Source organism: Bison bison, unplaced genomic scaffold (assembly GCF_000754665.1).
Source record: "Bison bison bison isolate TAMUID 2011002044 unplaced genomic scaffold, Bison_UMD1.0 scf7180017864517, whole genome shotgun sequence".
NCBI lineage: Eukaryota > Metazoa > Chordata > Mammalia > Artiodactyla > Bovidae > Bison > Bison bison.
In genome coordinates, this window is record NW_011495070.1 from 1074647 (window position 1) to 1085290 (window position 10644).

Below are 10644 nucleotides of genomic sequence, written 5' to 3' on the forward strand. Positions count from 1 at the left end.
AAAGACTCTGATGCTGGGAGGGATTGGGGGCAGGAGGAGAAGGGGACGACAGAGGATGAAATGGCTGGATGGCATCACTGACTCGATGGACGTGAGTTTGAGTGAACTCCAGGAGCTGGTGATGGACAGGGAGGCCTGGCGTGCTGCGATTCATGCGGTCGCAAAGAGTCGGACATGACTGAGTGACTGAACTGAACTGAACTGAGGCCTTTTTATTTTACACATAAAACCACTAAGTATGGTATTGCCTGTGGATACCTCAGAAATTATACTATAGATACTCATGACTCCAAATAGTTGGTGGGAAGAGAGATGAGAAAAACAATGACTTGGGTCAATGACATGATTATAGAACTAAAGTTTCCAACAGGGTTTCAGATGGTCAACTTGGCTTCTGAAGCAGTTCTAAGGATGCAGTGAGAGAACAATAGAGGAATAATAGAAGGAGTTAACTATCAGGAGCCCCTGCAAGTATCAAGGGAGACCTTGAACTATCTATGCAAACATCAAGAACAACATTCTAACCAGCCAACTAGTGACTCAAAGACTTAGGTGTTCCCTTTCCCCAAGCTAATTTGGCTTATCTGAAGCTCTTGCTAGCAAATTTAACCTTGCTGCCCACTTCTTCAGCAGTTATGAGGATCTGGTTGTACTTGGTCAAGCACTGGGACAGGCAAGGTATATCAGTCTTGAGCTGCCCAGTGCAGGTCTCTACCATGAGGTTGGCAATGCGTATACCTTCAGTTTCCCCAGAGTTATAAGATACCATGACACCCCACCTATTGGACTGGTCCGGCTTGCACACCCAAAGAGAACTGGCTATGAGCTGATCTGGTACACTGTGAGCAGGAGGTAGTTGCATGAGTTTTCAACCACAGCCTTGGAAATCTGCTTTAGGGTGGTCACTGAGAGATCATTCCCCACCACCTGGATTCCTGTCCTAGCAGTGAACTTCTGCCAATTTTCCCAATCATTTGGGTTAAAAAGGTCTTTGATAGACACCACTGGGTAGTTCTTGATGAAGGACTTATAAGGGTCTGACATTTGGTCAGGTGGGTGTACCTGCTGAGACCACTGGGAGACTTGACATCCAGGTCATATTTCCCTGACCTGAAGAACTGAGAGGTGGTCAAGTCCATGCCAATGACAACCTTATGGGTATACCAGCTGTCCTGACCTCATTCTTCAGCAATTCTAGGGCTTCTTTATTCCCCAGGAGAAAATTTCCCTTCACCCCCACATTGGTGGCATCTTTCCCATATTTCTTTTTGATGATATTCTTCAGGTTGTTGTAAACCTCTGCTCCAATGTGCATGGCTTCCCTGAAGTTTGTTCCACCAAAGAAGAGGATCAGAAACTCCTGCGTGGCCAACTTGTTTCCAGTATGAGACCTACCACTGATCACACTGAAAGCTGGAACTGACAGGATGACTTTCAAATTGTCAGCATGTCAGCAATGTGGAGGTACAGGACACCCCTTCTCAAAATCCTAGCCTTACAGATGGCCAGTGTCCTTCCCCAAATTAAGTTAGCACTCCTCAATAGTATAGGCCAAGAGAATTATCTAAAGGAATTTTATAAAGTGAATAGAACAAATTTGTATTTAGTCCAATAAGTAAAACACAAGTCACAATTTTGAGTACAACAAGTATTTGAAGATTTTATGTTCAAACTTAATTGCTCACATGATAATATTTATTAAAGGTGAATAAAAATCACCTTAATTAAAGATTATATGTATTTATATATAATTTCCAGAGTCAATATTCTAGTTTATCTAAATACAAACTTCTTTATTCTTAATGAGTCTTTCCAATGTTTTGCATATGTTCAAGTTATCATGGGTGAAATTAGTAGTGGCTAAACTAAAAGGGAATTTAAAATTTTCAGCCTACTCCAAGAGGAAAAAGAAAGATGGTGAATTCTGTTTTGTTTCAGAAAAATGAACCATCCCTCTAAGGGAACTGATTTGGAATCAAGGAAAAAGAAACTCACACAACAAAGAGAATCCATTTTAATTATCTATGTGAAAGTAAAAATTATTTGTATAGGAACAGCAAACTCATAGATTGCATAACATACTATGACATAAACTTTATGGTGACCTCTATTTCAGTACCACCCATATCCATATTTATTTTATTTTACACTTTACTTGCCTTTATTTATATTCAACATAATGTCCCTATTATTCTTGCTTGGCTTCTCATTTTACTATAAAATAAAAAGTGTGCTAGACAAAATAAGGTAATATAAAGAAACGGCACTCCAGATTGCTAACTCTATTCAAGAAATCCCACTCATTTTAACCCAAAGTTCTGAATTAAATCATTGATTATATTCTCCCATCTTATACATGAACTACAATGCTAATCAAACAGCATAAATACCACAGATTTTTTAAAAATACCAGATATCTTATAAAATAAACTTCATTGGAAGGTGTATATTATTTTTGAAAGCTTTATTTACTTTGTCAAAAACATACTCCTTGTTTATATGTTTGACATCAACTGGATAATATTGAGATCATTTCTTTAGCTATTGAACATGAGGAAAAAAAACAGTTTCTGAACACTATCAACGATGCAAATATTATAATTTACAAAGTTTCCTCATATAATCTTTGTTACAAGATAGATGAGATAATCAGTACCAACCACAGACTTCAAAAGGTTAAGGATTAAGAACACATAGCTACATAAAGAACACTTAAAATCTATAGTTTTTGACAAACTAAATCACAAGAGAAAATATTTGCAAATGATGTGACAGACAAGGGGTTAATATCTATAATACACAAACAGCTAATTCAATTAAATATCAAAAAAAAAACCCCAAACTAATAAAAAATGGACAGAAGACATAGACATTTTTCCAAAAAGGACATGTAGATGGCTAACAAGGATGAGATGCTCAATATCATTAATTATTACAGAAATGCATTTCACACCATTCAGAGTGGCTATCATCAAAAAGTCTACAAATAACAAATACTAGGGAGTGTCTTGAGAAAAGAGAACTGTTCTACACTGTTGGCAGGAGTGTGTGGAAAACAGTTTGGAGGTTCCTTAAAAAGCTAAAAATGGAGCCACCATATGATCCAGCAATCTTATTCCTGGTTATATATCCAGAAAAAAAAAGCCCAATTCAAAAGGATACTTGCACCCCGAGTTTAGTGCAGCACTATTTACAATAGCCAAGAAATGGGAATAATCAAGTAGCCATCAATAAATAAATGGTTTTAAAGTGTGGAATGGAATATTACTCAGCCATAAAAAAAGAATGAAATATTATTATCTGCAGCAAAATGGATGGACTTGGACTATAACGCTTAGTGAAATAAGTCAGGTAAAGACAAATACTCCATGATATTACTTATATGTAGAATCTAAGAAATAACACAAATGAATCTATAGACAAAACAGAAACAGACTCATAGACATAGAAAACAAACTTATGGTTAGCAAAGAGGAGAGCGGAGAAGGGAGGAATGAATTAGGAGTATGATGTTAATAGATATAAACTACTATATATAGATAAGCAATAAGAATTTACAATATGGCACAGTAAACTATATTCAATATCTTGAAAAATAACCTATAATGGAATATAATCTGAAGAAAATAACTGAATCACTTTGATGTACACTTGAAACTAAGGCAATGTCAAAAATCAGCTATACTTCAATTTAAAAAAATCTTTCTGTTTCATTGCCATTCTCCCAAATCTTCCCACCCTCTCCCTCTCCCACAGAGTCCATAAGACTGTTCAATACATCAGTGTCTCTTTTTTATAGTTTATATAGTTTATATAGTTTTTTATAGTTTCTGATAGGGAAATATGAGCCTAAATATTGGTTTGTGTTTCTTAATTGCCACACATTCACCTAAATGAAACAAATCTCTAATTGAGAAGCAACTTACTAAGAAACAATTTTGATAAAAGAAATCAGGTTCCCCCACTAATTACCTTTAAATCTTATAGGACAGTGATCAAGAAAATGACTCTTACAAGAGATAACCATAATGCTGAAGAAGCACAGGCTTTGCATATGAAGTGATCTGTGTATGAGGGTCAAGGATAATCAGACTAGATTATTTTATCTATTATCTATCTGTAAATTCTAAATGTTAATAGCTATTCAAAGCTTAAAATAGAACCTGCTATTGGGCTTCCCCTGTGGCTCAAAGGATGAAGAATCTGCCTGCAACACTGGAGACACAGGTGATGCGGGTTCGATCTCTGGGTCAGGAAGGTCCCCTGGAGAAGGGAATGATAACCCACTACAACATTCTTGCCTGTAAAATCCCATGGATCTTAGAGAGGAGCCTGGTGGGCTACAGTCTATGGGTCTCAATAAGTTGGACACGACTCAGTACACACAAAGCACAACATAAATCAGACAAGATGTCTAACATTATAACATCAGTGTTACAAAATGCTTATAAGGATCCCATTGGAGCAATATTTCCCAGTGTCTTCTGATAATCAGGAACAACCCTCACTATATCACTCACATTAGAATACTTAAAAAAATCTGTAATATTTTATATTAGTCCATGTGTTTTCAAAATGTTTACACAGAATCTCCCTCACTTAAAGGAATATCAATCCTCAACCCCTTACAACTCATTTCAGTGCCAAGTAGAGAAAAGGAATATTGATTTAGTAGAAGAAATGCAAAAGTAAATGAATGAATGAATAAATAAATATCAAGAAGTGGTTGTTAGTATAAAACTACCTGTATGTAATTAAAATTTCAACAATTGTGAGCTTCATTTACTTTGTTTTTAATTTATTGGAGATTTTTAGGAAATAAATTTCTAGATAAAGTTAGTGGTGTATGAAATAAAATGCTTAGGAAGTAAATATAAATGTGCTATCACATTACATGTTGTTGTTGAGTCCCTAAGTTGTGCCCGACTCCTTCTGACCCCATGGATTGCACCACACCAGGCTTCCCTGTCACATTACATATTCCTGTCACATTACATTACGTGTGTGTGTGTGTGTGTGTTGTTCTTGTGCTATCTCCTAGTTAGCTTGACTTTGAAAAATAATTATACCTATCTATTTAAAGTATAATTATCCAGTGCATGTTTATGGTAAAGGATGTTGTGAAGAAAGAACAGTTTTTGAGGTTGGATTGGATATATTGGCTATCAGAGGTAGAACTTGACCATGTGCTGTCTAGCTACCCCATCATCCAACCCACTACCTGTAATTATAACCAACAGTCACCAGACACAAACAAAAAAAAACCTATGGTAAGCCTCCTTCTAGGGAAACATGACCGCCTAATGGCAAACAAAATTCACTTCAGTTATCTATAAACAAGGACTGTCATCCAGAAATTAACAGATTTCAAAGGAAAATCAATATTATCTAAAGTGAAATTTCAAGAAAAATAAATTAGAAAATTGTTAAAAAGAAGTAGGTAATTTAGTGAGAGAGAATATATTTTAAGAAGAGAATTTTAAAAACTAAATCAATAGCCTTGACATATTAAGGAGCTAGCTTTTGAAAAAATTAACTTTTAGTCAAAAACAGATTAATAATTTTAAAGTGAGCCAATAAAATGGAATGCTTAGACGTATTAAAGCATTTTTTAGAGAGAAAAAAAACTGGAAGAAAAAGTTACTAACAGTTACTAACTGCTACTAACACTGTTCAAATATACACATATATGTAAATAGAAAAAAAAGTTGCGACAGGGCCAATGAAAATAGGGGTTCCAATTTTCATGGGAAAGGAGTTTATCAGAGCAATAATGGGAGAGGGAAATAAATGCCTCAGAAAAGGGCTATCAAAGGCAGGAATAATCAGTGGTCTTCAAATTGAAAGACACAAGTGAGTAGAAGAGTGAAAGGGGTTACGATACGTTGATATGTATAAATAGGCTTTGAGAAAGCTAAAGATCAAAAAAAAGCTCACTAAAATAGTAACCAAGGAAGACTGATTATTTAAAATGAATAAGAACAGACTTTGTATAGAATCTCCATAGGAACTCTGATTAAATCATATACAATTATTAAGGAATGCATCTGTATACACATTTTTAAAGTAAATAAATATTAACAAGATGAGGCAGAGAAATGATTTGAGACATGAAATTTTGAGAGTATTTATTTCCTCTGCATCTTTCCAAGGAAAATAATTATATTTTTTTAATCCAAGAAATAGGGATGACATAGACTCTGTGAAAAACAAAACATTACTGAAAAGGTACAATTTAAATATGAATCAAATTGAGAAAAAGAAATATTTTGAGCAAGTGATATGATAAAAGAAAATGAAATCTATTGTTTGTTTTCTTGGACTACTACTAAATGCTATAAATTTGATTTCATAAAATAACGTTTTCTCCTCTTTTTAATATCTTTTTGAAAATTTGTTTTAATTGGGGGATAATTACTTTCCAGTGTTATGATTGTTTTTGCCATACATCAACATGAATTGGCCATAGGTATACATGGGTCACCCCCATCCCGAAACCCCTACACACCTCCCTCCTCACCCTATCCCTCTAGGCTGTCACAGAGCACTGGCTTTGGGTGCGCTGCGTCACACATCAAACTTACACTGGCCATCTATTTTAAATATGATAATATACATGTTTCAATATTATTCTCTCAAATCATCCCACCCTCTCCTTCTCCCACTGAGTCTAAAACTCTGTTCTTTTCGTCTGAGATACAGATGTTTTCTTCTTTCTGCAAGTCCATTCACAATACTTGTTTCCAAAACATCCAATAATCAACAGATCATAAATTAAAAAGCTGACTGTTTGGATTTTAATTTTTAGAATCTTTAATATTTACAGAATAATAGCACTGTTCTTACATTAAGGCTAGAGCAGAATATAATGTTTTAAGTCTTGACAACTGAAAAAATATGACTGTCAGTGAATGAGATATTAGTAGAGTAAAAGGTTATATTGAAAGAAACTGAATAAGTATGTACCACTCCTGAGTAATGAGTTAAGGGGAAAGTTCTACAGTTTAAAAATATAAGACTAACCAAAAAAGAACCATGCGTTTCTGAAAAGTTTTGAAAGTGGAAATAAGTTGGGAGATTCTATAACTGTGCTAAAAACCCCATTTTTCAGAGCAGGGTGTCAATGGTCACTATCTAATTAGATAAATCAAGAAAGGAGGAACAAGTCTATATATCTACAAATATTCTTACAGATTCCATTCCAGTTTATTTAAGCAGAGGGGGATTTCCTAAAGAATTTTAGACATCTCAGAGCATTTTCAAGAGTGCTTGAGAGTCAATCCTGGATACTTCACAGCTTGGCACAAAGCAGTCAGATGCATGGAATCTAGAAAACTAACCACGGTATAGGACTCCTCCAGCTTAGACAGTAATGTCTGTATCATCCATTGCTCTACACACATGACTCTCAGGGCTTGTGCCCCTTGGAAATGTCACACAGCTGCCCTTGAATAACAGAAAACCCTGTGTGCTTCTTTTTTTTTTTCCTGTTGCAATTAATTTTTATTTTTATTTTTTAAAGGTTTTTTTGTATTTCATATATAAAGTTTTCTTGTTTGTCTTTGCCTGAAAATCCCTAGACTTCTGTTTCAGTTCTTTTTTGTTTGCTTTATTTTGTTCTTTAATATAAATTTATTTAATGGGAAGCTAATTACTTTACAATATTGTATTGGTTTTGCCATACATCAACATGAATCTGCCACGGGTATACACCATCCTGAACCCTCCTCCTACCTCCCTCCCCATACCATCCCTCTGGGTCATCCCTGTGCACCAGCCCCATGCATCCTGTATCATGCATCAAACCTGGACTGGTGATTCGTTTCATACATGATATTATACATATTTCAATGCCATGCTCCCAAATCATCCCACCCTCTCCCTCTCCCACAGAGTCCAAAAGACTGTTATATACATCAGTGTCTCTTTTGCTGTCTCGCATACAGGGTTACCGTTACCATCTTTCTAAATTCCATATATATGCATTAGTATACTGCATTGGTGTTTTTCTTTCTGGCTTACTTCACTCTGTATAATAGGCTCCAGTTTCATCCACCTCATTAGAACTGATTCAAATGTATTCTTTTAATGGCTGAGTAATACTCCATTGTGTATATGTACCACAGCTTTCTTATCCATTTGTCTGCTGATGGCCACAATGAGGTACCATTCCACGCCAGTCAGAATGGCGGCTATCCAAAAGTCTACAAGTAATAAATGCTGGAGAGGGTGTGGAGAAAAGGGAACCTCTTACACTGTGGGTGGGAATGCAAACTAGTACAGCCACTATGGAGAAGAGTGTGGAGATTCCTTAAAAAACTGGAGATAGAACTGCCGTATGACCCAGCAATCCCACTGCTGGGCATACACATCATGGAAACCAGAATTGAAAGAGACACGTGTACCCCAATGTTCATCGCAGCACTGTTTATAATAGCCAGGACATGGAAGCAACCTAGATGTCCATCCGCAGATGAATGGATGAGAAAGCTGTGTGCTTCTTAAAACAAGTGTATACCAGCCACCATGTGTTGCTCATTTCTGTATCCAAGTTGAATAAGGAAGCATCTAATCAGTAAAAACGTCAGTCATATGCTCACATTCTAGAGACAAATGTGTCTCCAGAAATGCAGAATGTTAACTATTTAGAAATGTTAGTGTTATTTTTTTTTTGGCTTAAAACATAAAAAAATTATTCTTGTTGCTAGAGGCCAGAGGTCCAAAATCAGGTATCAGAAGGACTATACTTCCCATGAAGTCTCCAAAGGAGGATCTTTCTTTGTTCTGATGGCCCCAAGCACTCGGGTAAACACATCACACAAATCTCTGCCTCTGTGTCTTTCTTTTAAAAAAACGTTTCTAGAAATTATAGAGACAAACGTTACATAGGGCTGTTCCCTAATTTTTCCCCCAACATTATTAGATATATCATTGACACATAACTTATGTAAGTTTGAGGTATATAATGTGAGCATATGATTCACTTACATAGTGCAAAATGATCACCACGATAAACTTTTAACACATTCATTCTCTTACATAATTACCATTTTATATTGTATAGTGTAATTCCAATAGGCATGATTATAAATTAATATCCCAAATATTTACAATTTCACTCATATAATTATATGAAAAAAGTAATTTCCTCAGTAGAATTTTATGTTAACTATGTTTTACTATAGATATGTGTAAAACAGAATAAAGGGAATTTCACTTAAAATGGAGTCAGGACGTCAGAAGGGGAAGCCCTCAGGCACTACCATCCCAAGTCAGTGACAGACCTCAAGAGGAAGCCTTAATTATAGGCCTCGTAGAAAGAATTCTCCTTGCTCAGCATCCAGCCCAGGCAATGGGAAACACCACACCATCCTGAACTCTTATTAAATGAACCTTGGTTCAAAACAACCTCTCCAAATTTCCTTTTTCCTTTATGAAGTAGCATTTCTGTTCTTTGCTTAATAGACTTGCCACTGGCTTTTGCTATGGATTGCTTGTCCTAAAGTGCCATTCATTCATCTGCTATTCTTGAAAATAATCCATTTTGTTGGTAAAATAATCATGTTTTTTTTTTTTTTTTTGCTGTTGTTGTTTTAAGGTAATAATAGTAATAACAGTGTTCTGGAACAGATTTTCTAAGCAAAATAATATATATTCACCAATAAACTAATACTGACATCTCCTTAAATTAAAAATAATAACTATAACTACAGTTTATGGAATACTTATGTCCCAAGTATTTTTTTCTGCACCTTCCTTTGTTTACTTCGCATAGTAGCTCTCAGATCTAGGCACCATTAGTCTCACATTATAAAGAAAAAATAAAAAGCATTGAAACTAAACAAAACTTTCATGTGGTAAACCCAGACAGAAAATGGCAGAACTATGACTGGAATCTAGATTCCAATATCCATGATAGCACATACAATCCCCCCAAAACTCAAACACAAAGTCATAATGAGATTACTAAGAGACGTTTTTAAATTAAGAAACCATATTGCTGTCATGAAAAAGGTCTAATTTAGGAGGAAATTCTTAGCATGAACCCACAAAAAATTAAGAATGTACATCTTTCATAATAACCATGCTAATCTATCTAGGGTATTTAATATTTTATTGATTGTTCAATTAGACTTTTAATTAGGCATGAGCATATATTGATGATATATTGATTATTCATAAGGCCAGTGTTTCAGCTGGATAAACTAAGAGGGATTCAGCCATGATCAGATACATTTTGCCATGTTATATGAGCCACTGGAACTGATTACCAAGGGTATGCTTACACAAGGAATCTAGAAGTCTCCTTTGAGTGTGCTTATTCAAAGAAAGATGAGAATCAAGGCAAATAAGTATTGCTTAAGAAAAATAGCATTAGGTAAGAAACATGATTTTGAAATGTGTATGTTTATTGCCTATTATACATTTCCCCAAAAGGTCTTGTGTAAGAAATCTAGGAAAATGATATGATAAGTGAAAAGAACAAGAAGAAAAAAAAAAATATAATATATATATATATATATATATATATATATAGATGTTTCACTGAATTATCTGGATGATATTGGCAAGCAGTGTCTCAATTACTCTTCTGACACAAACGCAAACAACTGCTTGAGTGAGATTAATAAAATGTATCCATCT

General features: G+C 35.1%; 1 pseudogene; it reads right to left on the bottom strand.

The window, feature by feature from the left end:
* Window positions 1-580: 580 nt before the first annotated feature.
* Window positions 581-2126, bottom strand: LOC104981295 (annotated as a pseudogene).
* Window positions 2127-10644: the final 8518 nt, after the last annotated feature.